The sequence below is a fragment of the Lepidochelys kempii genome, chromosome 1 (genome assembly GCF_965140285.1).
Source record: "Lepidochelys kempii isolate rLepKem1 chromosome 1, rLepKem1.hap1, whole genome shotgun sequence".
Classification (NCBI taxonomy): Eukaryota; Metazoa; Chordata; order Testudines; family Cheloniidae; genus Lepidochelys; species Lepidochelys kempii.
This window is the reverse complement of record NC_136380.1, coordinates 192,267,149-192,289,093: the sequence shown is the minus strand read 5'-3', so window position 1 is coordinate 192,289,093 and position 21,945 is coordinate 192,267,149. Positions and strand designations below refer to the sequence as shown.

The following is a 21,945-nucleotide window of genomic DNA, read 5'->3' as shown; positions in this document are numbered from 1 at the left end:
TTGTTGTCTAATGGAATGTAAAATTGCAGACCTGATCTTCAGGGTCATTAAAGTTTCCCATCTTGTTTTGGGGGGCAGTCAGACAGTTACCCCCAGTGGTAAAGAGCTCAATTGTGCTTCAGAAGTAGTTGCACTTGGAAGACTATTCAAATACTGCTTATGCATATGCAGGGATAAATTCAGAGGTGAACACAGTCTAAGCTGGTGTAACTTACACCATCTCTGTGTTCCCCACAATCAATATATACATTAGCCTAACTTACACTTAGTCTAGGGGCCATTTAGAATAATTTAAGAGAGACACACCCATTTACTAGCATCTAACATACACCTAACTCCTTTACACATCACCTCTGTGTTTGACCTTCTGAGTACGGGGAAGCCAAAACTGGTGCAGCTTGCAGGCTGTTGTGCAGAGGCTTGTGCTATAAGTTATTCAAGATTACAAGAGTCTAGCTGTCCCTGTAACACAGAACTGCTTGTACAAGTCAGCAAAAGTCAAGGACGAAGACTGACTTAATCCAAACCAAAAAGCCTCTTGATGCCACCCAAGGACTGGAGTGAGATCAAATCAGGTAAACAAGAGGAGTGTTGGCCTGGAAACCATGTAGGTGTGTCATAAATTGGACCTAGCTAGTAGACAAAATAATGAAGAGATGGGTATTCCTTCCATCACTCCTTTCAGGGTTGTTAATAAAAGGATTTCAGGGGAAGAATCAAGTTGGTGGACTGGGAGGCAAGGAAGGAGCAAACTTCACCATAATGACTACGATCACCACCATCTCCTGGGACCCCCAGGTCTTTGTTGTCCTGACCAGATTGAGCCAGAGGGAGGGATACTGATGATACTGCCACTTGACTGGCTCTGGCTAAATCCCAGACGCCACCTGGAATGTGAGACTTTGGTTCCTGCTGTCCTCCATTCCCCCATGTGTCCTTTTTCTTCCCCACCTTGTTTCTTCTCTTTTCTAGCCCTCTTCTTTTGCCTTCTCTTTGATAAGTCTGGATTAGCTGGCCACTACTGCATATTTTGGAACATTTCTGTAAGCTTATGACAGAGAGCTAAAAGTAATGCCCTAAACAGACCATTGCTGGTATGAGTTTTCCAGATCTTGGAGTGGGCCTACGGGGCCTATGTTTGCTTGAGTAGTGAGAATGAAAGTAAGTCAGTACACAAGACAAAAGCTGCATTTTTCTCTCTTTGCTGTTCTTTTTTCTCCCTTTTTTTGGTGTGTTCTTCTTGTGTGCCTTAAAGGATTGGACTTTACAGCAACAGCTTCAGCCCATCTCAATTAACTTCCTCTCTTTTCTCCCCAAAAGGAGTTATTTGCCCTCTTTAATTCCATCTAAGAGCCTGTCAGGCAGGGGATTTTCCTTCTAAAAGCTTTATACAGGGAAAGAGAAAGGGAACAAGGGCTATTAACATGAAAGCCTTGTTTAATACTTCAGTTAAGGCCTTTGTAATACGTTTTTCTGTATCTTAAATAAAAGATTAAGGTTTTTAATAGTATGGTGGCCATGGGAGTAAGCAGGCAGAGGTCTCTGTGCTTGGAACTCCAATCTGTTTAACTGTTTAGTGTTGTACAGCAACAGGGTCATGTTAGTACTGTTGACTGGTTGGACTCATTAATTCTATCAAAATTAACTTAACAAGGCCAAGGGACCGGAAGAGTGAAGAGAAGCAGGAAAAGCCACTAACAAGAGAACAAAAGGCGTAGGTAGAAATATCACTTGCTCCTCCTCTGTCTATTCCGCATGCTCATTTCTCTGTGTGTAAAAAGAAAAGGAGTACTTGTGGCACCTTAGAGACTAACCAATTTATTTGAGCATAAGCTTTCGTGAGCTACAGCTCACTTCATCACGTGCATCCGATGAAGTGAGCTGTAGCTCACGAAAGCTCATGCTCAAATAAATTGGTTAGTCTCTAAGGTGCCACAAGTACTCCTTTTCTTTTTGCGAATACAGACTAACACGGCTGCTACTCTGAAATCTGTTCTGTGTGTGTGTGTGTGTGTAAACAGATAATAGATGAAAGAGGTTTAACTTATCCCAGGGGGGATATGTGAGGGGGCAAAAGTATTCAGGGCTGGGCATTGCGGGGAAACATATTTAGTTGTAAACGAGATCTGAAATCATTAAGCAGCACTAAACATGGACCTCTATGGTGCCAGTTTTAGTCATTTGTATGACTAGAACTGTACTTAAGTAGGTCCTACTCAGTTAGGTGCTTTCTGTAGCCACCCTTTATATTATAGAGATAGAATGGTAGTCTGTCCTCCACTATGCTAATGTCTTCAAGGAATCATCCTCCATGTTCTCTATCAACAGGTATGAACTGATGAAGAAAACACAATCCCTGAAGGCTTTCCTAGGTTTTATACAATATTGGACACAGAAGCGGATCATCTTTGTGTTTGTACAATACCTACCATAGCAGGGTCTTGGTCTGCGACGGGGGTTCCTAGATGAGACTGCAATACAAATAATTAGTAGTACATATTTGGTTAAGAGCTACTTTTTACAGCTACTTTTTTGTTTAATGTAGCTGTCTGACTGGATTGCACATGCTCAGTAAAGTTGCTTCCCTAAATGGGTACTGTGGCAGAGTGTATTAATCAGAGGGTGGCTGGAATCCGGGACACAGTAAATTATTCTCTTCGTAGCTGGCTTTGTCTGGTAGTGTGAAGACTGGAAGCAGCAGCAGCATGCCTCCTGCTTGACTGTGAAATGAGAATATGCAGATTCTATGGTACCCATGAGTCATTATCACCAAAACCTACAGGCTTTTTCCTATACTTTCTCCTCTTCACCCTCAGCCCCCTGATCAGAATATCAGCCCTGACTAATTCTGCATAGTAATGTGAGATGGACCAGTTCCCTTATGCTTTAATCCAGCTGTTTTCTGCTCATCTGCGGAAAACCTACTGAAGGGTACAACTTCAACCCATCCTTCCCCATGACAAGGTTCTAAAGACCTCCCAGATCTGGTCTGTTTACTCCCCTTTTCTCCCACCTTGGGTATTAGGGAAGTCCTACCAAGGATTTAGCCAGCCACTCAAAGATTTCATACTTTACTCTTATACTGGAAGGTTTAATCAAAAGCTTTCCAGCTCCAAGGCATTGTCTTAAAACTGCAGAAAAGCTTTCATTACCTTACTGGCAGCTAGGTCACTTCTGTGGGCCTGTGCTGGAGAGAGAAAAGCAAAACGTGTAAATTTCAAGCCTTTGGCACAGGCACATCATGGAGGCAGGAGAGACAAAAGTGTGAGAGACTGGCTATCAAAGGGACAAGGAGAACTCTGTTCTATAACAGGACTCTCACAGATACAGACCTTGCTTCATCAACACAATCCCTGGAAAACTACCAACCTGTGTGAAACTGACCGTGGAAAGAGATTAGAAACTTGTCACAGACGGATGAATAAAATTCACATGTATAAGCAGTTTTAGTTACCTTTTTCTGAGCTTAGTGTGGACTTCAGACTGCTCTCACTGCATTATAAAACACAGCTCAAAGCCTTTTGATGCTTTCCCTTTTGTTTTTGACTGGGCAGGCTCAGAGACTGCCCCTGATAGAGATGGGGATCCTCTGTACTTTCCTAGCTCAAGTGATGCTCTGTAGTTCGTGTTGCATAATCTTGTCATCCTCAGTAACGCAAGATTGTTCCTTTTGACTATATAGTTTTATCCTGCCTACGTTTGTGTAGTAAATATGGATCTAAGCCTGGTAGTGTATGGGATGTTCTATATGGCAGTGAGTATGTTAGCCGTTCTGCACAGTGGTTTGGTGGACTGTATGCAGAGTTCATCCTGGTGACTGTTTCTGTTCCAATTGTTGATGTATAAATGGGGAATTGTCAACATCATCTTTATCAACTGATTTACACTTCAGTACATGTGGTTTGTTTCTTGTTCTTAGGCTTGCTAGACTATTTGCTGTTTCTGTAAACTTGGAAAGCCAAACTTTCAGTTTTGGGCACCTAAAATATACATCAAGTCTAGTATAAGTCAGTACAGTATTAAGGCACTGAAAACAGGTATTTAGGCTCTGGCATGTATCTTTGAGTGGCTTGCTATATCCTTCGTAGGACAGGCTAATGTTTTCTTTCTGATCTCCTTATACTGTACTCACTTTGGTGCCTACATGTGGATATCTTCCCCCTTTGAAATTTGGTTTCACTGTGTTTTATCAATACTAATATTTTGCACTTTAGCAGCACCTTCCATCTAAAGATCTCAGACACGTTAGTAATATTACTATTAGTACTTACTTGCTGAGCACCAAATTGGGGTTGCCACTGCACAGAATTAAGTGGAGACATAATTTCTGCCCTCAGCAATTAGTCTAAGTAAAGCAGTAAGAATTCCAGTGCATTTGCGGTGGGGAAAGATCATGCCTCTTGAAAAGAACAGGTAATAGATTTCAGGTAAGTCATGTAACCTCACTATGTGTCAGAGAGAAACAGTGGCAGAGTCTGAGCTGAAACTCAGATGATCTGACTCATGTTCGAGCCACTAGACAATTCTTCCCCTTTTCTACATTTCAATTATGAAAAAATGTTACTCAGAGACCTGATAGTCTGTGAATCCTCAAATGATTTTGATTCTTAGAGTAAGGTTTTGACCATGAGACTATTTTGTCCAAACCTAAAATTCAGGGAATCTCACTTAAAACTCTTTTTTAATTGCATCTTTTACCATGCATTCCTTTTCAGGACCTGAAACTTAACTTTGGTGCCCTTAAAAGTCAACCCATCTTAAAGAAAAGGTTTTCATAACACCGTGAGTCATCAACACTGTGAATTTTGTCCTGTTTAGGGGTTTGTTCTAAAAGACTTGCACAATTCTAAATGTGCTCACATGCTGACATGCATATGCTCAGGCATGTACTTAAAGTGCCAAAACACTCATCCATATTTACAGTAATATTAATATCACTAGCTCTTGTGTAACCCTTCTGCCCGTCAGAGTTGGCAGCAACAAGGGCCGGGTTCAATATCTAGGGGTTCCATTCCAATAACACAATGCAAACTGGCTCGAGCCCCCACCCAGTGACCTGGGACAAATATATACCACCCCCGCTGGGCGCCTCCAAGAGGCAATACTTCCCCTCTCGCAAGCACATAGTCTGAGTGTAGCAAAAGTCTTTTAATAACAGAGAGAAACAATGTGGCATTATGTTGGGGAAACACCACCAACCGGATTCATAACACAACCCATGAGCAAAAACAACCCACCCCAGGCAAATCGGGGCATGCCCTTTTCCCTTTGGTTCTTGAGTCCAGCAACCCCAAAAGTCCAATGCCCCAAAAGTCTCTGTCCCTGGTCAGGGCAGCCCCAGAGTTCGAAAGTTTATCGGCGGAGCTTTACCTCCCAACCTGGGTGGAAATGGGACGGGGGTAAGAGGCACCTTACGTGATCTGAAGCTGACCGCCCCATAGCTCCATAGCGGCGCTCCGCTCCGCTCCGCCAGCCGCCCCACAAAACTCCTTCGCGCAGCTGCACTCCGCTCCACCAGCCGCCCCACGAACTCCTTCACTCAGCTGCGCTCCGCTCCGCCAGCCGCCCCACGAACTCCTTCGCTCAGCTCCACGGCCCACAAGCAGCTCCTGCCATCCACACACTGCTCCGTGTCGAACTGCTTCGCCAGCCGGCCCGCAAACTGCTCCACAATATATCTTCAGGCTCCCCCACTACTTAACACAACACTCAGTGATTTCAGCGCTTAGGTGAATTCAGCTTATAATAGGGGAGCCCCAGTGCTGGTGCACTGTCAGCCCAAAGTGAGCTCAGCAGCCTGTAACTAGACTTCTAATGAAATCAAAATTAGCTCTGATATTCCACAGTGGAGAGAGGAGGAAGTGCAATTAGCATGTAAGGCCCTCACCAAGGGGCCCATGCCACCAAGTATTAATACTTGTCCCCAGCCTCTCTCCATTCACACAGTTTTGGAACCCATGACCCTTGCCTAGCGAGTGCTACTTAGATGATGGTGAATCCCTCCATCGTAACAAAAGGCCACGTACAGTTCCAAGCACAGTTCCCATAATCAGGGTAATAACAATTTATTCTTCCTGCCCCAATAACAGAGACACTGGGGATCCCACAGCAGCCAAAGTGACCATTTGGGCAGCTATGGTCTCATTCTAGGCGTGGTGGGTGTGCCTATGCAAATGAGATCGGCCCCTGAAATTCTTTTCCACAACTTGCCACACCTCACCACCAGATGTCAGGGTGGAGCTCATCCTGACACTGCTTACATCCTCCCCCCAGCCGAGACTTTGTCGTCCCGACAAATCACACTCCCTTTATACCAACTCATTGGTTTCCTCCAAAGGGCCTCAGGAAGCCCACTTTAGCTTCCACAAGCCTGTGTGCTAAATGTATTGGCTCCTCACTAGTCACCCCAGGTGCATCATAAGTTAACCGTTTCACTGGTCTTATCACCCTGTCTCGTCTATTGAGAATCTCTGTTGCCGAAGTAAGGGGAACATCCTCTTGAGTGACGGATGGAGAGGCTTCCCTGGAGGGTCCCTCGGCTACTGGCGTAGGCCCCTGCACTCCTAGTTCTAACGCTGGAGGGTCCAAGGTGCCCAGGACATCCTCTACCTGTCTGTCCCCATTGTCCAATAAGCTGTGTGTGTCATCACAGGGGGGTCTCATCAGCAGCACCGGGGTATCAGAAAGGGGCCTAAATAGTTCCGCCATTGGGTTTAGGGCGGAAGAGGGAAAACTCTCGTTTGGTTCAGCTGATCGAGACTGAAATCTTGTCTCCATCCCAGGATACACCAGGGTTGTGTCTTCCTCCTCAGACTCACTCTCAGATGTGCAGAATAGGGGTAAGTTAGCTGCAGGGGGCCCACTGTCTGTGTTGGATGGCGGCTTTGGTCTAGCACCTCTGTTCTGCCCGGCGGCCCTGCCGTGGCCCATCTCACAAGGGGTGCTTACCAATTCCCCCACAGGGAGCAAAAGGTTTCTATGCACCGTCTTTATTTGCCCTGGACCGTCTTCAGGTTTGATCTTGTAGACCGGCAGATCTCCCAGCTTTTCCATCACCAGGTAAGGTATTGCCTTCCATCTGTCAGCTATCTTGTGTTTGCCAGCAATACCCAAATTTCGCAGCAGGACTCTGTCCCCCGGCTGGAGCTCCTGCGAACGCACTCTAGCATCATATCGATGTTTGTTGCGGTCTGCGTTCTTCCGAGCCGCAGCGGTAGCTAAGCGATAAGCATCCCGCAGCTTTTCTTTTAGTCGGGATACATATTGCTGATGAGTTTCATAGCTATCTCCATCCTCTGATACACCAAAGCACAAGTCTATGGGTAATCTTGGTTCTCGCCCAAACATCAAGAGATATGGGGTGACTCCCGTAGCATCGTTCTTTGTGGCATTGTAGGCATGCACCAGAAATGCGACATGCTGGCTCCAGGTTGCCTTCTGCTCTGGTCGCAAAGTTCCCAACATATCTAATAGGGTTCGATTGAACCTCTCTGGCTGAGGATCACCTTGGGGGTGATAAGGCGTTGTCCTAGACTTTTTAATTCCTGCTATCTTCAGCACCTCCTTCAGAAGGTGACTCTCAAAATCCCGCCCCTGATCAGAGTGTATCCGAGCCGGGAATCCATAGACTGAGAAATATTTGTCCCACAATACTCGAGCAACGGTGGTGGCCCTCTGATCACGTGTGGGATATGCTTGTGCATACCGTGTAAAATGGTCAGTCACTACTAGAATGTTTCCAACATTCCTCTTGTCTACCTCTACAGACAAGAAATCAATGCATACCAACTCCAAAGGTTTGTTGCTGGTGATGTTCTTGAGATATGCAGCCCTCGTGGGCAGAGTTTTCCTTTGAACACATCGAGCGCAAGTCTCACATTTCCTGCGAACATCTTCAGCCATTCGGGGCCAATAGAACCTACTACGAATAAGTTCCAGGGTCCTCTCCATCCCTAAATGCCCAAAGTCATCATGCAGGGCCCTCATGGCCAGGGCTCTGTACTTTTTTTGGCAGTACTAGTTGTGCTCGTTGTTTTTGTAAAGGGTCAGTGGTCATTCGGTGTAGCACTCCCTGAATCAGTTTTAGTTTGGTCCATTCTCTCAATAGTAGTTTACCCTCCGGGTTAGGTGGGACAACCGCAGTTGGGCTTCGCCCCTCCCTTTTGGCAAGTAGTGTATCACGAATGTCAATATCTTGCCGCTGGGCTTCTTGCCAGTCAGCCGCATTGAGCATGGGCAAAGGAGATTGGTCTAATGCAATATAGTTCACCGAAGCAGAAGGCATGCATTCAGGGGGCAGGCCCAAAGCTTCTGCAACACATCCCTGAAAGTCTTCACGGGCCTCTGGCTCTCGGCGACTCACACTGCAAATAGCTCTCACTCCATCTGTGGGTATCACAGCAACTTCTGGAGCCTGCGGACGCCTGGACAATGCATCTGCATCTACATTGCTTCTCCCTGATCGGTACTGAATGCTGAACTCATAGCTAGCCAAGGCGGCCACCCATCTCTGCCCTGTAGCATCCAGCTTAGCACTTGTTAACACATAAGTCAGTGGATTGTTGTCTGTCCACACCTGGAACTGAGCACCATACAAGTAGTCTCGAAATTTCTCAGTGATGGCCCATTTCAAGGCCAAAAACTCCAGCTTGTGGGTGGGATAGCGAGTTTCACTATCAGACAATCCTCGGCTGGCAAAGGCTACAGGTTTACATTTGCCTTCCACTTCCTGGTACAGGACTGCTCCCAGACCCTCCAAACTGGCATCAGTATGCAGGATAAATGGTTTGCTTGGGTCAGCAAAAACTAGGACTGGAGCATGAGTTAGGCAAGTAATGATTTCTTGAAAAGCCCTTTCACATCTCTCATCCCACCGTGGCCCAAATGGTGCAAAGGGGCCATTGTGTCTCTGCACAGGAGGCTTTGGGGACCTCCCCTTATTCTTGGACTTAGATTTGTTCTTGCTGGACTGATGTCCCCTGGTAAGATCATTCAGAGGCTTTACAATCGTAGCATAGTTTTTCACAAATCTGCGGTAGTAGCCACTAAATCCAAGGAAGGTCTTGAGTTCTCTGTAGTTACTTGGACGTGGCCATGTAGTGAGTGCTTCTATTTTATCAGGATCAGTACTCACACCTTCTTGGGACACAATGTGACCCACGTACTTCACTGAGGTTCTGCAGAACTGGCATTTGTCAATTGAAAGCTTCAGACCATAATCCTCCAACCTATCAAGCACTTTAAGAAGTCTTTCTTCATGCTCCTCTAAGGTTCTTCCAAACACAATCAGGTCATCCAAATAAACTAACACTTGCAGTAAATTCATGTCTCCCACAACTTTCTCCATGAGACGTTGAAAGGTGGCAGGTGCTCCAGAAATCCCTTGGGGCATGCGTTCGAACTGATAAAACCCTAATGGGCAGATGAAGGCTGTCTTCTCCTTATCTTCTTCTCCCAGAGGGATCTGGTAGTATCCACTTCGAAGATCCAACACAGAGAACCACTGGCTTCCCAGCAAACAGTCTAAGGCGTCTTGCACTCGAGGCATAGTGTACTGGTCGACCACCGTACGGCTGTTTAGGGTGCGGTAGTCAATACACATCCGGATTTTCCCATTCTTTTTGCGGACTACCACGATGGGTGAGGCGTATGGGCTGCGGGACTCTGTAATGATGCCATTCGCAGCCAGCTCCTGAAGATGATGTCGCACATCTTCCATCTCAGAGAGAGCAATCTTCCTAGATCTCTCCCTGAAAGGTCGAGAGTCATGTAGTCTGATATTGTGCTCTACTCCTTTTGCACATCCCACATCCCACTCATGCAGTGAGAACACCTTGGATCTTTCACAAAGTTTCTTCCTCAGGCGATCTTTCCAGTCCTCGGACACTGGTGAATCTCCAAAGTCAAACTTTGCTGGGTCTATTGCCGGAACTGGAGTTTCATACTGGGGTTTTACAATCGACTCAGGCTCAAAGAGGTCTGCTATCTTTTGTCCTTGCTTCACAAAAATATCACGACTCGTTTCATTAGCAATCAGTATAGTCACCCTTTCCTGGGCTTCAGCAGGTAGGGTTATGACTCCACTGGGGACCAGCACTCCTTCAGGGAGCTCTCCTCCCATCGGCTGCTCTATCATTGCTAACGTCCCTTTACTGCCTTTCAGACAGGTACTCATGACAAGCACTTCTTGCTCCGTCCTTGCAGGCACTACTAAGGGGGTTGTGCCCGCGTACTTCAGTGCCCCAAGCGGTAGCTCAGATGTGTCCCTTTTAGCGCTCTCAATTTTCCTATAGGCTTCAGCACAAAGCGTATGGATCATCAGGGTATTCAGGTACTGGTCCCCAGCCCGCCTTCTGCAGTAATCTGCGAGTACCTTGAAGAGACTGGAGTTGGTCCCTATCAGCACAGACACATCAGAAGTCCCTTTAGGGTCAGGGCATATTAAGGCAGCTGTGTCTACCTCTTCTCTCACCCCAGCAACCTCCTCTGGGAATTCCAGGTGCACTATGACATACCCTTGATAGGGGTATTCATCCATGCTGAGGCCACATAGGCCAAGGCCAGTCAGTGGCTGTATAGGCAGGTGCCTAAGCATCTGTTGGTAGAATGACTGAAATATAATAGTCACTTGAGATCCAGTGTCAAGCACTGCTTTACACTCCACCCCTTCGATCCTCACCATGACCTCTGCTCGAGGCCCTATCAGTCCTGCAGGGATCCCAGCTGGACAGTCTTTTCTGGGGGAATCTTCAAATCCTGCAGACCTGGGGGGTCCCCGTCCCCAGACCCTCTGGCAGCTACCGGATCTCTCCCAACTGATCCTCAGCTTTCCATACACTAAGGAGGGGTTTTCTTCATTACGGCACTTGGCAGCACTGTGTCCATCCTGACCACATCGGTAGCAGAAGAATTGACCTTTCCCCCTTCGCCTGGGGGGGATGGTGGCTCTAAGTGCGGGCTTCTCAATCGCCACAGTTTGAGGCTTCTTATTCCTAGAAGTCTTAACTCGGTCAACGGTACTTTGCAGCTCAGCTATCCATTCCGTCAGGACCTGTATTTGTTGGGCAAGTTCCTCTCTGGTGCTCACCATCAGTACACTGGCCATTTGCAGTGGTGTTGTGCTGGCTGGCTCCGATGTTTGGGCTTCCCAAAACTCACTGGCAGCCTGCCTTTCTTCCTCCTCTCGGACCTCTTTTATCAGCTGGGAGTAACTTGGGGGATGTTCCCGTCGTTCTCTTAGCCGGAGATGAAGTAGAATCGGGTTCTGATACTGAGTTCCTCTTACAATTTGAGCCAGTCTGGTCTGATCCATCTGCTCAGCAGTCACTGCTCCCCTCATGACAGCTCTCTGAAGCAGTCTCTCCAGTCTCTGTATGTAGGCTGAAGCCTTCTCGCCCTTTTGTTGTCGGGAATTAAGGAACTTACAGTAGCTGTCTTCAGGGCCCTCTACGCTCCCAAAGTTGTGTTCAAGGGCCTCTAGGCAGTCCTTCACACTGACCCCAGGGTCAATGAGCTTCAGGGTGCGAATCACATCTAATGCTGGGCCGCCAAGGCTCTCTATAAGGCATCTTCGCTTTTCTGCATCTGGTACGGCCCACTCTTGCAGCATTTCAGTGGTATGCTCTAACCAGGGTTCAAACTCCTCCTCCCCAGCAAATAATCTTAACTTACGACAAGAGTCTGACTCAGCATGGGGCAGCACAACCTTTTCCAATATTTGCCCCAGAGCTTTTGTCCAATCATCAGCCGAGGCTGCAGCCTCCGAGCTAGAAGCTGCTGAGCCAGGGCCCAACAAACCTGACATATTAGCCATTATACAAACAGTAATTTCCTCAAAATATAAGCACAAACAAAAAAAATATATAAATTGTTTCCCAATGTAGTGGATCACTCAACAGGTGCTTGCGAGGGGTACTGACCCAGGCGATCCCGGACGAGCCCCCAAAAATGTAACCCTTCTGCCCGTCAGAGTTGGCAGCAACAAGGGCCGGGTTCAATATCTAGGGGTTCCATTCCAATAACACAATGCAAACTGGCTCGAGCCCCCACCCAGTGACCTGGGACAAATATATACCACCCCCGCTGGGCGCCTCCAAGAGGCAATACTTCCCCTCTCGCAAGCACATAGTCTGAGTGTAGCAAAAGTCTTTTAATAACAGAGAGAAACAATGTGGCATTATGTTGGGGAAACACCACCAACCGGATTCATAACACAACCCATGAGCAAAAACAACCCACCCCAGGCAAATCGGGGCATGCCCTTTTCCCTTTGGTTCTTGAGTCCAGCAACCCCAAAAGTCCAATGCCCCAAAAGTCTCTGTCCCTGGTCAGGGCAGCCCCAGAGTTCGAAAGTTTATCGGCGGAGCTTTACCTCCCAACCTGGGTGGAAATGGGACGGGGGTAAGAGGCACCTTACGTGATCTGAAGCTGACCGCCCCATAGCTCCATAGCGGCGCTCCGCTCCGCTCCGCCAGCCGCCCCACAAAACTCCTTCGCGCAGCTGCACTCCGCTCCACCAGCCGCCCCACGAACTCCTTCACTCAGCTGCGCTCCGCTCCGCCAGCCGCCCCACGAACTCCTTCGCTCAGCTCCACGGCCCACAAGCAGCTCCTGCCATCCACACACTGCTCCGTGTCGAACTGCTTCGCCAGCCGGCCCGCAAACTGCTCCACAATATATCTTCAGGCTCCCCCACTACTTAACACAACACTCAGTGATTTCAGCGCTTAGGTGAATTCAGCTTATAATAGGGGAGCCCCAGTGCTGGTGCACTGTCAGCCCAAAGTGAGCTCAGCAGCCTGTAACTAGACTTCTAATGAAATCAAAATTAGCTCTGATATTCCACAGTGGAGAGAGGAGGAAGTGCAATTAGCATGTAAGGCCCTCACCAAGGGGCCCATGCCACCAAGTATTAATACTTGTCCCCAGCCTCTCTCCATTCACACAGTTTTGGAACCCATGACCCTTGCCTAGCGAGTGCTACTTAGATGATGGTGAATCCCTCCATCGTAACAAAAGGCCACGTACAGTTCCAAGCACAGTTCCCATAATCAGGGTAATAACAATTTATTCTTCCTGCCCCAATAACAGAGACACTGGGGATCCCACAGCAGCCAAAGTGACCATTTGGGCAGCTATGGTCTCATTCTAGGCGTGGTGGGTGTGCCTATGCAAATGAGATCGGCCCCTGAAATTCTTTTCCACAACTTGCCACACCTCACCACCAGATGTCAGGGTGGAGCTCATCCTGACACTGCTTACACTTGTGAGTTGATACAAGTGCCTGAACGCATTTCCAAAAGCACAAGCATGGTTCTGTACTTGTTGGTATAGACCGTATAAGTGGGCATGCCCAGACAGTTGCACAGGAACACTGCTACGTCCATGACCTAATGCAGTAAACAGCCTCTCTTTCATGATACCTAGCAATCTGGAATTCTTCCTCGATTATCATGTGTGATCTTGGAGGCCTTAACATTTCACCTCTCGTGTAAGGTGGCTTCCCTAAGTTCACAGTGAATTCCCGTAAAAATGATTCTCCCTTCCTGCAATGGTATTTCCAGGCTAGAGTGTAACTGTTAGTGCAAATAGGCCAAATCCACCATTGTTGTAAATGGCAGATACTCTTTGGGTATCAATTGGTCAGTGAACAGGAACAAAGTAGTTTAACTTGCATTCTCTGGGCATGCCAAACCAAGGGTAACTGAAAAATCAAGGTGACTGGGGAGGGTTTAAGATAGAGCCGGCACTCTTCCAGGTTTATCTTATCCTCTGTTTCTAGCTGTTTATGCTACATGTGCGTCACAAATGACACTCATTTTGCATACCCGTGCGATTCCAGATAAATTCAGGCTATGCTACTTTATATCTTTCACAACTAGGATGAAAGCATAACTGCCAGTTAAACTGTGGGCCTGGTATAAAGCTGACAGTTGTAGGCGTGGGCACTATTCAGCATTGGATGCCAGGTGTTCCAAGACAAGTACTAATTCTACAGCAAATTAGTGTTGAAAACAGCCCTGACTATCCTGCATGTTGTTACTGTTTCTTTAGTGTGAGTCTGGCAATTGGTCTATGGACTGTGGCAAAGGGGGAGTATATTCCCCATCTGTGTTGAGTGCTTGTGCGTGGACCTGTAGCCTGACTAGGATGTGAAATGCATGAGAGGTTTCCCCTATGTGTCGTAGTTAATTATGAGAATTCTGGGATACCATGTTGACAAAGGCACTGCACTGCAAATGGCTAAATGCTTCTTCCAGTGTTTAGGAACGGCTGGTCCTGCCTGAGAGGGGAAATCCGCTGAAGCCACAGCCACATTTTGCTTACCATGCTGGTGTGGGCGTCTCCTCCTCCTGAGGTCGGCACATGATTCTAAGCTGGAAAATAAAAGGAGGCATGTTAAGCTTGGTAGTGATGAGAGAGGTGGTCAAAAATGTTGTTCGAAAGACTTTTGACAGTTTCTGTGAGAATTTCAGTCTTGCTTAAAAAAAAAAAAATAAATAAGCCACTGGGGAAAATTAAAATGTCTCTCTGGCTGCCTGCTTGGAAGGCTGTAGACAATTTCACTTTGCCACAGAAAGTGACAAAAGCTTTTATTGAAGGCTGCTAAGGGAGAGTGTTGGGGCACTCTGCCACCCCTCCCTTCCCCCACAGTTCTGAGGAAATGAGGCAGAACACAGAGGCCCTGGTTCTGGTGAGAGAGAGACATGAGACTTGTCCCAGAAATTAATTCCCTTTTTTTCATCCACTTCTAGCTGATGGTCCCCCACAGCATTCACTTTCTCCAGCCAGATGCACACAATCTGTGGGGATGGCCTGCTCTCTTCTCCCCAAGATAGGTTGACGTGGGTTATCGTCCCCAGCTTCTCCCCTCTCTCACTTTTTTTTCCATCTTGCCCTCGCTCTGTGAGCATAGCTCCTGACACATGGAACTGTTAGGAAGAGAGGGAAGAAGCTACATGGCTCTTTGTCTATGGTGGGCCTGACAAGGGAGGAAACAGGAGCACTAATCCTGGCCCCCATAGTGGTAGTGTTGAATGGCCATAGCAGAAGGAGCTGAGAGCCACTCATGCCTGCCTACAGTGGCAAGTGGGCAGAGAAAGAAACTAGGAGATGGCAGATTCTGATCACATTTCATGGTTGCTGAAACCTGGGGTCTTATCCCCAGCCTGGTAGCAACTCCCTGGAGATTTGCAGCAAGGACATACAGCTCTGGGCTCCTGCAGGTAATCTGCTCCAAGTTCTGACTAGTGAGAAATTGCTCTAGAAAGTTGGTAGTGACCACAGGCATTTAAATTGAGGATGTTGGAGAAATGCAAAAGGTGCTATAGGGGCTGATTGTAGCCGTGAAACAGGAGGTGGCTGGAAGACACAAGTCAGTGACAGCCCAGCCCTAGTGCATGTAAAGGGAAGTGTTCCATCATTTTTGATATAATTCTCAAGCACTGTCTAAATCCAAGTGCTAATTATTGTTCGTCCTAATTAATAGCATTACAACAGAGTCATGCATTTTTAGGCACCTAAATGTCTTTGAAATCTTCCCCCAAAGCTGTTTTCAATTTGGTGTAAAGAAGCTGCTTGTAGGACTAGTGCTCTGTCCTACAAGCCTCCCAGAGACTGTTACAGATGCAGGAAGTGGCTGAGTCAAAAATAGATATGTACAGATTAAAACTCATTTTGATGAAGACAAAAGGCCAAATATGGGGTTGGGGAGAATGAAAAGCAGAAAATAGGGTCAAGAAACATAATAGTGGAGAGCTGATGGGCCAGTGGATTAATAACAGGATGTGAAATCTTTAAGCTCTAGGTTACATTTCCCTGCTTCCAGCATGTGTTGGTACCAAAGAGAATATTACTCTGGTAACTTTACTGTGGCTTGGGAGAAATGAGTTCCTGATCTCATTGTAGTTCTTAGTCGATGTACATCTCAAAACCCACCGCTACAGTTGGTACTGATTGGCACCCGCTTCAGTCATCACAGCAGGGATGCCAAGGACTGAATGGACTTAAATGTCCCTTTCGTTCCTAAATGGGGGCTTCCTTGGTCAGTGTGGCAGCACATTGATGGGTAGAGTTGCAGCTGTGTGGGACATTTAGCCTGCTGTTGCATGGTGCAGACCTATTGAACATAATATTTTTAAAGGGCCCTGATGTGTCAGCTGCTCTTCTGGTTAATGATGATTAAAAGTTTCAGGATAGTGGAGTTCATTATGGAGTTACCCACCTAGCATGTTTCATTTTCTCTATGAGATCAACTTTCCCAAGGTCCTGAAAATGTATTCTTTGCTCCTGGCCAGCACTTTGGAACAGGAAACATAGAGGCAGCTCCGCAGATGCCTTCCAAAAAAATTACACAATGCTGAATGAGTGTTGGGACAGGACAGAAAAGTCTACACAGCAACTAGACATCCCATGGCTGGCCAGTGTTAACTGACTTGGGAGTGGGCTGCTTCCTTGCTGTGTAGGCTATAGCGCTCGGGCTGGAGCCCAGGCTCTAACACCCTGCGGGGTCTACACAGCAATGAGACAGCCCCTCAACTCAAGGCCACAAGCCAGAGTCAGCTGGCACAGGCCAGCCACAGGTTTTTCTTTGCTGTGTAGAAGCACCCTAAGTGTTCAGTGGGATCAGTATAGACTTGATGATGTACTGGATGGAGTATCAGACCTTGTCAAGAGTGCATGACTGTTCATGTCCACAGGCTGACGACCTGTAAAGACACTCAAACCCTAATCCTAGTACAGTTACTGAGATAATTCTCTAGCCCAAATGGCAGCTACTTATGCTTTCAAAACAGAGGAGCTTTAGTTCTTCTTTGGTTCCTTTTGTGATCATGAAATGCATGCAGCCAGGCAACCTCCTGCCAAATAGGATGAATTTCAGCAAAGCTCTAGACCTTTGCCATAATAAGGAGTATTTAACATGTTTATTCAAGCCTTGTGTAACCTGGGATCAGACTTTCTCACTGTTGCAAGTTGTCACTCTAGTCATTTGCGGTGGTGAGGGAAGTTAAATGATGGATCAAATAGATGTGGATTTGTCAGCATTCAGGAGGTTATAACAGACAAAAATTATCACAGTCAGGATCCTTCCTGCCATGTGAAAGCAATCTGACGAGCCTTGACAGTCAAGCTGAGTCAGGTCAGGTGGTGATAACAGCAATTATAAGTTGTGCTATGGAATCATTAAATACAATCTGTCATGGGTAACAGAGAGCACATCCATCTAATGTCCTTCCTATATTTCCTTCATCCAGCACTTGTTCACCAGAGGAAGAGACTGGTACAGAGAGGGAAGCAGGCATGAACTGAGATGCAGAGCTGCATTTGGGGTTTAACTGCTTCTCTGCTGGAGCCTCTTCCTCGCACCTCGTGTGGGACTTACTTAAATGGATGGTTTCATTTGCTGTATCATTAGACAGTGCAAATGTCTGCATGGGCATTCAGTTTTCCCACATTTTTCTGATTGAATGCTGCTTGGAAGCATGTGTATAAAATTTTTAAGAATTTAAGTCCCACTTTTAAAAGTGATTTAGGCACTTCTGCACCATAGTAAGCATTGAAAGTTAATAGGGTTTCAGTTTTTAAATGCCTAAGTCATTTTTGAAAATGAGACTTAGGTGCTCTTAAAAAATTTGTCCTGTTTTTAACACTGGAATTAGACAGGTGTAGTAAGGTTATTGTTTCTTCCAGTCCTCTCATTACTCAGAGTAGTAACCAAGTACTTTGTCCAAAAGGTTGAATTTTGGTTTGAAGATTTTGACGGCAACAACAAAGGGGCTCATTTGGCTTTCCTAAGGCATAAGCTGACTCTGAGCCATCAGCGCATTGTGAGGTAATCTATTTTTGATCTACTAAAACCACAGCCAAAAAACCACCAAGGCAAAGCCTTTTCCCCTTAAAAACTGCTTCTGTCAGTTCGTGCCGACATGTGCATCACAGAGGAAACCACACATCTGCCCCCTACGTCTTGTTTTCTGACAGCACCTGCCACTTTCTGTGAGGTGTATGAAACAAAGAACAAGAAGCCTGGCTTGAAAGATAATAGCCATTGTGGTAAATGGGAATGGCCTTGAGGAAGTTCATGTGTGAGAAACGACTTCTAACTTTTAGAAGACTGGCATATCCCAGCCTGTGACCCTGGTGAATGACTAAGTTCAGCAAACGCAAATTGTGGACAGTGGCTAGCAAGGCCAGAATAGTGAAATGCAGTTTATTGCCAAGTACCATGGAAGTCCTAAACTGCCCCAATCCAGTGTAGTTTGCAGACTGAAGTTCTCACAGGGCAAACCTCTCTTTGTTGAGTGAAAAACAATTACTTCCATAAAGAAGTCTCCAAAAGTTATAATCCAGTGTATTTGGGTGACCGAATGCACCCCTAGATTGTCACCGTACACACCATTCTAATAATATTTTCTACAAAATATGTCTTTTGAGGTATCATTTGAAAACTAATAACTCACTGGTCAATAATATGATGAAATGTGTGTAGCAACATTATCTGTAAAGTTATGAATTCCCCCAGAGTAATGTTGGTAGCACATGTTCAAATCCATGTAGCCTCAATTAGGTAGGACTCGTCAAGCAGGTCTTAAAAAAAGGAATGTGTGCGTACCTGAATTTATGTATAAGTGGTAAACGAGGTCCTTGAAACAGCAAGAGGGAGACAAGGCAAAACTGCATTTTAGCAAACAGCATGAAACCTCTTTCATGATGAGACCCCCCCCCCCATGTCTCCATGCTGGAAAGACCTTTATCTAAGGATTAACCTTCAGGAAAATGCATTTCAAAGGGTGACAGAACTATTAAAGTGAGGGGGCAAAACTACCCCATATTATATCTCCCTGTCCATCTCTCTCTCTTTTCCACCTAAGAAGACAAAAGACACAGACTATGGACTTTGGGAGCAAATCCTGCCCTGAAACTTGCTAAGCAATGTTGCTGGGAACCTGTTGTAAGAATGTTACCTTCAACCAAGTCTAGTTTGTGAAATTTAGAAAGTGTTTTATCTCTTGTAACTATTTCTGAGTTTAACACTTTAATACTTAAAAAGAAAAGGTGTACTTGTGGCACCTTAGAGACTAACACATTTATTGGAGCATAAGCTTTCGTGAGCTTCAGCTCACTTCATCGGATGCATCGGACTAACACGGCTGCTACTCTGAAACCTGCTTTAATACTTGAACTCACTTAAAATCTATCTCTTTATAGTTAAAGGAACTTGTTTTATTCTTTAATTAAAACTAATCTGGTGTTGTCTTTAAACCGAATGATGTGAGTAGCAGACTGTTGTATGTTGATTCCCTTAGAGGGGTAATGGACCTAATCTATCTGAACTGCCCAGGAGAGGGCCAGACATCACAGAACACGCATTCTTGAGAGGAAAATCAGGACTGGGAGTATGTTGGGGTCACCCTGCAAGTAATAACCAAGGCTACTGGAAACCAGAGCATGGCTGATGTTTCGTAATAGGCTGCTGGGGTCAGAGTTGCTGGACCATGGCTGTGGCTGTATATAGACACTCTGGGTGTGCCCTGCACGCTGTTTGTCTGTCTATGAGCAGCCCAGGTGGCAGCTGTTGCAGCAAAGCATTGTGAGGCACTGCAGGTTGCAGGCAGGGGTGAAATATCCCCTTGCTGGTCTGGATTGCACCCCGGAATGTCATCGGGTGACTATTTCTACTTTTATTGAATGAAATCTGTATTTCTATAGTACTGTGGGAACAGCCCCTTGAGACAGTTTTCTTGGTGGTACCATAGCTACAGATATAGTATGGAACAGTGGCACATTGGGATGTGATTAAACTCTAGAAATATCCCATAAGTTCATCTGCCAGAGCTAGAAGGGGAACATCTACGACCATCTCCCACCTCTTTGTGACATCAGCTGAGAAGTTTGGCTCTGAACTGGCATCAAACCTTTTAGAAACCATTACCCCCCATCCCCTCCCCGGCAGAGCTGGACCTGCAACTTGTTGGTGCTAGACATCCTATGTATGCCCTATGAGAAACTAGGTGATTTTAAATAGAGTACTTCTCTTACTTGATACAGTGAAGGGATCCCAAGAATCTTAAACAGCCAGTGTGATGTCTTTTCTTATGTTTGCAGCCTGCTATCCAGTATAACTGTACAAGACACTGTCCTTAAGGAACACATGCTAGGGATAGAAGACAGGACTGAGACTCAAGATCTGGGTTTTCATAGATTTTTTTAAGGTTCGAAGGGACTGTTGTGATCATCTATTCTGACCTCTTTTCCTGGCTCTGCAACTGACCTGTGTGACCCCAGGCCAGTCAGTTGAACTGTGCCTCATTTTCCCCATCTATAAAATGGGGTTGTTACTTACCACGTCAGTGAAGTGCTTTGAGAGTTACGGATGAAGAGCTTTATATAAGAGCTAAATATTATAATGAGGTAATTTTCTATCTTTAAACATATTGAGTACAATTTTACTTGGCCTTGATTAGCAGATCATCTCAGTTAAGCAACAGATTTCTGATGGCCCCTTTAAGTGATCACATAAAACAGGTTCAGTCTTGGGTGCCATTTGTCCCTGTTTGTTCCTACGTTTCACAAAACATCTATCAGCTTTAGCCCTTCTCCTTAGCCTCTTACGCCAATCTTTGAACATAAATGGATATTGAACCTACCTCATTTTTGGTAGGCAGTTCCCCATCCTTTCAAATAATCTCAGCAGCTCTGGAAAGCAGGTAGTTTCTTCTTTTTGACTCCTGTTTTAGTTGTATTTTCTACCAGGACTTTTAGAAATCAAAAACCTAGTGGGCAGGTAGAATCACTTTATGACACCATCTTCATGTGCACCCAAATTCAGCATACCAAATCTCCACTGCAGATCATCTCTTTTTGACAAGTGTGGGTGTGGACAGGAAGACAGAAGGGAAGAATGACTGCTGTCACTTCCTGAGATGCTGGAGTGAGAGAGAAGCCAGTTTGTTGCTCATGGCCTCTACCCTCAAACAAGGAGAAGCTGAGTTGTTACTGAGATGTGAGACTAAAACATCACTGCTGGGTTTTCTTACCAAACAGAAACCACAGTCTCTTGTTACCCAGCTTTTTCTGAGAAACGGAGCGACAAAAGTTAGTTTAAAAAAAAAAAGGCAACAAAAAACCAAAACTCAACATAAATACTGAATCTCAGCTATATTTCATTTTTGCTTTCTTTTTATGATTCCACTAGGAGAGCAGCACAAAAACTCTCCTTGCTTTTATTTGTTTGCTCAGAGCCTATGGAGTTACAGGAAAGAATGAGACCTCTGAACAATGGAGGAACCTGAAACAAAATCAGTCAGAGGGGAGAGCTCAGGGATCCAGTGCTTCTTAAATAAGCCATTTTATCGTAGATATATTGATGGGGGGGACACTGATAAGACGCCAGTGGTGATGCAATAAGGCATGAAGCACTGCAGCAGTGTCACCTGAAGTGCAGGTCTAACTCGCAGAGCGTGGTTAACCAAAGAGCTGACTCTGTCTAAAGATGATTTCACAGCACATGCTGCAGGGTGCGCGCTTGTGGCTTTACAGGTGAACACGTTGCACTGTGAGAGATGTGGCAGCTAAGCAACCTCTCTCTCAGTCGTTTATCTATGCTACACTTGCTAACTGTGTGTTTACAGTCTTAATTAACAGGTGTTAACTGTAGCCTACTCTGACAGAGGGTTGTCCCGGTTCACGCCCCCTGGTAGCATGGCATGGTTCTACAGGCACCCAGCCCTCCACTCCCTCTGGAGCCTTGCAGTAATTTGCTCATAGGCTAGAATAGTTAAAGGACAGTTCCTCCTTGTGGGATTTTATTTATTATGCCTTTCCAAAATACAGACACTTTGGTCTCCTTATCCTGGTCATGTTGTAGGTCTCCAAATCCCAGCATGGATTTAGAGGGTTTACTATGATACTGCAAGTGCTGTGCCTCGCTGCTTCCACGCATTCGGT

The 21,945-nt window shown here is 46.0% G+C and overlaps 1 long non-coding RNA gene across 1 annotated transcript; it reads right to left on the bottom strand.

The window, feature by feature from the left end:
* Positions 1-2,428: 2,428 nt before the first annotated feature.
* Positions 2,429-20,840, bottom strand: LOC144929163 (uncharacterized). Its single transcript, XR_013634464.1, has 4 exons — positions 20,646-20,840; positions 14,326-14,375; positions 3,153-3,187; positions 2,429-2,471 (listed from the first exon to the last, which is right to left on the bottom strand). It is a non-coding gene; the product is annotated as an uncharacterized LOC144929163 (long non-coding RNA).
* Positions 20,841-21,945: the final 1,105 nt, after the last annotated feature.